Source organism: Ovis canadensis, chromosome 1 (assembly GCF_042477335.2).
Source record: "Ovis canadensis isolate MfBH-ARS-UI-01 breed Bighorn chromosome 1, ARS-UI_OviCan_v2, whole genome shotgun sequence".
Lineage (NCBI taxonomy): Eukaryota > Metazoa > Chordata > Mammalia > Artiodactyla > Bovidae > Ovis > Ovis canadensis.
The window spans coordinates 218,171,568-218,177,241 of NC_091245.1; the positions used below are offsets into that span (position 1 = coordinate 218,171,568).

Here is a 5,674-nt window from a genome sequence, read left to right on the forward strand (position 1 = left end):
TAAATACCGCGTCAGGAGCTGCCGGGCAGGAGGCTGAGGGGCTCCGCCACTCCGAGGCGCCGCGTCAGGAAGCGGAGCCCAGGGACACCACCCACCCCACGAGCCCACGGCTCAGGAGCCCGAGGAAGCGATAGGAAAGCGTGGACAGGCAACTGGCATTGCGTGATTTACGAGAAACCGGAGGCAGCCTAACAGTGGATCGTTTAAACAAGTCACAGCACCGAAGTACAAGTGGCTGCTCACCACGATGGTGGGCAGAGGTGCATGTTTCCTGCGTGGGAAGCCTGTACTTTGTTAGATGGAAAAAGTAAGTTATGAGAAAAAATATGACCTCGTATTTGTTTTTGAAAATCCTACATGAGTACACACAGGAAAGCACTGGGAGGAGTGTGCACGCGTCACCGTCGGCAGTCTCTGGACAGCGCAAGTACGAGCGATTAAAAACAACTTCATACACACGTCTGTATTTATCTGCAATGAATGTATACCGTTTCTGTGATTAAGGAAAGGAAAGGAAAAGTCTAATTTAAAAAACACTGCCCAGGTTTTGGCTCATAATTTGAGGGGCTGTATGTCCCCAGAGGCATCTACGTGGTTTGTCCCTTCTGACCTGAGGGGATATGCTCAGTTTTTCTGCAAAATGCCACAATCACGGACGCCTGACCGCCCTCCTGCAAATCCGTTTTCTTCCAGAGCCTGTGAGTCTAAAGCCGGGACTGAAGCCACCTGCCCAGGTGAGAGGCTGGTTGCAAAACTGTGTCCAAGGCTTGCACTTTAGTGGGGGACCCTTAGAGTAAGTTCTGGGGGGAGGACGGAGACAGCAGCTGGAAAATGGGGAAAGGAATGTCTGTAAGGTCTCCATTGCGTCCTCGCTCCCGTTCTAGCCTCCTGAGCCTCGGAGGCAGGGAATGTGGGAGGAGGCCGAGAACCTGGCCTCATGGACTCCTGAGCTGGTGAGGCATCTCAGAGAGACCGCATAACCGAGAAGGGTGCTGAACGTCGTACCGTCAGAGCAGCCCCGCCACGACAAGAGGCACTGGACGGAGGTCTGGCCCCTGGAGAGCCCTGCTGAGCCAGCTCTGTGCCGACTGTGTCGCCTCCCGTGGGTGCCCGGGAAGGCTTACGAGTCCAGGAAAACCACACAGGAAGCCGTGCGAGATACGGCAAAGGCCACCCCCAGCACCCCACCCTCTCCACTTGTCCCAGGAGATGCCGGGTGCACAGTCAGGGCCGGGGTCTCCTTGGCGTGGCCGACAGACAGAAGCGCACACCGGGTTTGCAGCTTACTGACAGCAGTGACGAGCTGACCCAGAGAGAAACCACAGCAGGGTGTGAAGGGAAGGGGGCCACGTCCGCCTGCACAATGAAGTCTCCATCAGCCCCAGGAGAGGCCCCCGAGGTGGTCTCAGATGTGTGTCCAAAGTAAAGTACTTCTGAGGGGTGGCTGGAATCCTGCAGTCTGGAAATGCTTTACTCTTAGAGAATAAATTACTGTAGACAAAGTCAGCCACACACGTCGCTCTGAGGTACTCACGTGCTTTCCTGAAGGAGACCCAAAGGCACGTTTCAGTGGTCAGCACTGTCGTGAGTGCTCCGGGTCACGTGTCCTCAGGGCGGACAGCGGCTAACTCCTGAGTGGGAGACAGGGAGGCCGGCGCGGGAGGGAGGCCGGGAGGGGAGATCTGCGGGAGTACCGTGTCCTGGAGCCGGGAGAGCGGAGGGGGAGAGGACCTAAGCGAGCGCCCGCGCGGAGGCCACAAGGAGGCGCGTGGGCCTGGGCTGGACGGGCGGGTGGCGCTCACGATGGACGTCAGTGCAGAGCAGGAGACAGGGCGGTCCCCGGGGAAAGCTTTAATAGCAGGGGGAGCTGCCCCCCCCCCCCCCCCCCGTCACTCATGGGAAACCCGGTCCAAAGCCACGTAGAAACTGTCCTTGTCATCCAGGCAGTGCCAGCCAATGGGGCCCACCTCACAGTCTGCACAGACCAGGAACTTGATGTTGCCCACGTCCTTGGTGAAGCCCACGTTCTCGAAAGTGAACATGTCCTCCACCAGCCAGTGCTCCTGCAGGAGGTCGCCCTCCGGACCGCCGCGCTGGCCAGCGCCGGCTTCTTCCTCATAGAAGGAAGGAAGAGCTGCCGGCGGGAGAAGAGCGCCGTGCCCGGCTGCAGCACGCGGGAGCCGCAGCGCCGGCACAGCACCGCCTTCCGGTTCCAGCCCTCCTCGGATACCAGCTCGCTCGGCGGCGCCGGGGCCTCCATGGCCGCCACCCGGGCCCTCGGCCGGAATTAGTTCTTTTAAAAGGGACTTACCAGGGCTTCCCAGGTGGCTCAGTGGTAAGGAATCTGCCTGCCGATGCAGGACAGACGGATTCGATCCCACATGCCTCAGAGCAACTAGGCCCCTGAGCCACGACTATTGAGCTTGTGCTCTAGAGCCCGGGAACAGCAACTATTGAGTCCCCATGCCAGAACTACTGAAGCTCATGCACCCTAGAGCCTGTGTTCCACATCAGGAGAAGCCACCACAATGAGCAGCTTGTGCACCACAGCTAGAGAGCAGCACCCACTCGCTGTGACTAGAGCAAAGCCCATGCAGCGATGATGACCCAGCACAGCCAAAAATAAATAAATTATGTTCTAAAAAAGGGACCTGCTGACTTCCATAGCCTTTTCAAATGGACTGGAGAAGGCTTCAACCCATTCTGTGATAAAGAGTGTCAACAAACACCAGAAGATATTTATATCCTGATCATGGAGGCATTTGAATGAAATCCAACTGCCAGTCCTTCCCCAGATACGTCCCTTTGCATTGAATTGACCTGAGTTATGAAGAGGGGATTAGATGGGTCTTTGGGTTATTACAGGCACATAAATCATAGGCAAGCATTACTTGTTTTTACTGCTCTTGTAAGCCTCTCCCCTGAAACTGCCTTTTGCATCAAGTCCCGTAGTACATCCCTCCCATAGTGGGTGGCATATGTAAGCTCTTAGTGAGCTTCCATTGTTGGGTTTCAGGGATTAGAAACGTCCTTCTTTTTATACCAGCCTGTGCTTCCCTTCTCACAGCCCCATTTTTAGTATTTTCTTATTCCTTTGTGGTGATTAGGGGATGCCAGGGAGTTCAGGGGGACCAGTCACCAAAGCACTAGAGTCGTAACGTGTTCAGGGTCCTGAAATCTAGCTGCCTGTTTTGCCATCTGATCAGCTTTCCTCATCCCTTGGCTCACAAAGAACCCATCCCTCTGCTGGCCCCTACACTCACAAAGGACCCATCCCCCCGATGGCCCCTACAGTGGATTAGTGCTACCTGGGTCAGGAGCTGCACTGCTTCTAAAAGAGCCAGAATCAAATCTTTGTGTTTTCTGGGGGAATTTCTAGCAGTTAACATTCCTGTAGTTCCAACTGGCAGCCTGAATATGTAGCGTGTGGAACCCATGTTTAGAGTCAGTAAAAACATTAAATTTCTTTCCTTCCCTAATTGCAAATCTCTCATTAACGCAATTAGTTCAGCCTTCTGGGCTGATGATGGGTGACAGGGTCTTGGATTCTATGACTTCATCTCGAAGAACTGTGGTATATACCACCTTTCTGGTTCTCATTTCTACAAAACTGCTCCCACTAGTTAGCCATTTGATCTCAAACAGCGCCGTCAAGGGGCTCATCAGACCTGCTGGAGTAAGTGTGCTCTGTGGTCTCTGCACTGATGCAATAAGTCTCCACTCTAGACTCCTAGAGGCAGAGTTTCTGGGTTCAGGATGTGGGACAACTTTAATGTCAGGGGTGTCCATTAGGAAGGCCAGATATCATTTTAACCTTCCTCCAGTCAACCAATGATGTCCTTTGACTTCCAGTACAGATTGTACTGGTTAATACATCTAAGTGTTGTCCCTGGGTGTACTTGGAAGCCTCATTAACGAACAGGGCTGTGGCTGCTACTGCCTGCAGGCAGCTTGGCCATTCCTGGGCCACTGAGTCCGGTTGCTTTGAAAAGTATGCCACTGGTCTCAGATCCAGTCTTAGCTTTTGGATCAGGATTCCTAGTGCTATCCCTGACCTCTTGTGAACACATATCTAGTTGTGCTGTGCAAGCTTCCACATTTGGAAGTCCCAGGGCTGGTGTTTCAACTCAATTCAGTCTTTAGAGTCTCAAAGTCCTGCTGGTGGTCCTTAATCCACTGAAAGAGTTTCTTTTCACTTCCCTTTAGAAACTCATAGAGGGGTTTTGCTATAAGGCCATAATTTGGAACCCATATATGACAGAACCCAACCATACCAAGGAAGTCTTGGAGCTGCCTTTCCATTGTTGGAGATAGTAATGCAATAATTGCTATTTTTTGATCTATGGCCAGAACTTGTGTCCCTGGGGTCAAAACAAATCCTAAATATTGAATCCATTGCTGAGAGATCTGAGCCTTTGTTAAAAAGATTTTATATCCCTTTTTTGCCAGAAAATTTAGAACTGTAACAGTATTTTGACCTGAATCTTATTTGGTCTCACTATTTATCAATAAATCATCAACATACTGAAGGAGAGTTCCCTTCTCAAGGCTCAGTTCCCTTGCTAGTTAATGCATTTCTAAAAAAGGAAGGGAGCTGTTCCGAAAACCCTGTGGAAGCACTGTCCATGCATGTTGGGCATCCTCCAGGGTGTCAGCGTCCCTTCATTCAAAGGCAAAAATGTATTGAAAGTCTGGATGCAGGGAAATAGAGGAAAATACATCTTTAGGTCCAAAACAGAGAAAAGCTGGGTGCTCCCTGGTACTCGGATGAGGAGGGTGTATGGGTTTGTCATTAGTGGGTGAATAGGGATGACTGCCTCATTCATTGCTCTTAAGTCTTGCTTGAACCAGTACTCCCATTAGGCTTCTGAACAGGGAGGATTGGGGTATTGCAAAGGGGTTGGCAGGGCCTAACGAGTCCATGTTTTATGAATTTGCTGAGCAGCAGTTGGAGTCCCCTCAGAGCCTCAGTCTGTAAGGAATATTCTTTTCCAGGAGTATTTTTCTCAAGCCTTAACCTTATTTTTATTGGAGGAATACACTTTGTCCTTCCTGGCACCAAGCTGCCAGGATCTACCTGTTCTCTCATTTCCTGGGGCATGTCTAGGGCAATATTTTGATGCCCACCAGATGGATCATCTGGGACTACTAATAGATGCCTTCTCTGCTCAGATTCTTTACCTCTTTGGACTTCACCCTGTCTTAAGAATATACTAGCTCTTAACTTATTTAGCAAATCTCTCCCAAGGAGTGAGACAGGACATTCTGGCATGTACAAAAAGGAGTGAGAAATAATAATAGACTCCATTCTGCAGCAAGGGCAGATGTAAATCACCGGGAGCTTTGGTTGTCCATCAACCCCCATTGTAGTATAGTCCACAGATAGAAAGGGAGCTGGCTGGCCAAGTCAGACCAGAGCAAGCAGCTCCAGTGTCTACAAAAAGTTCAGTTCTACCTGCTACATCAAGGGTGACCCAGGGCTCCACTGGAGTAATGAGAATGGATCAAGTGGGATCAAAAGCCAGGCAGGCCCTTGGGCCCCACCAGTCAATGTGTGGGAATTTCCTATCCAAGACATTCACAAGGAACTAGGGCTGGTTGGGGTTGACCCTCTGCATCCCACAGAAGGGCACTCAAGACATTCTTCTGTCCAGTGCCCCCCTTTCTGACAAAA

At 51.4% G+C, this 5,674-nt stretch overlaps 1 pseudogene; it reads right to left on the reverse strand.

Annotated features, from left to right (window-relative positions):
• Positions 1-448: 448 nt before the first annotated feature.
• On the reverse strand, positions 449-2,266 carry LOC138435343 (guanine nucleotide exchange factor MSS4 pseudogene; annotated as a pseudogene).
• Between the last annotated feature and the right edge of the window lie 3,408 nt (positions 2,267-5,674).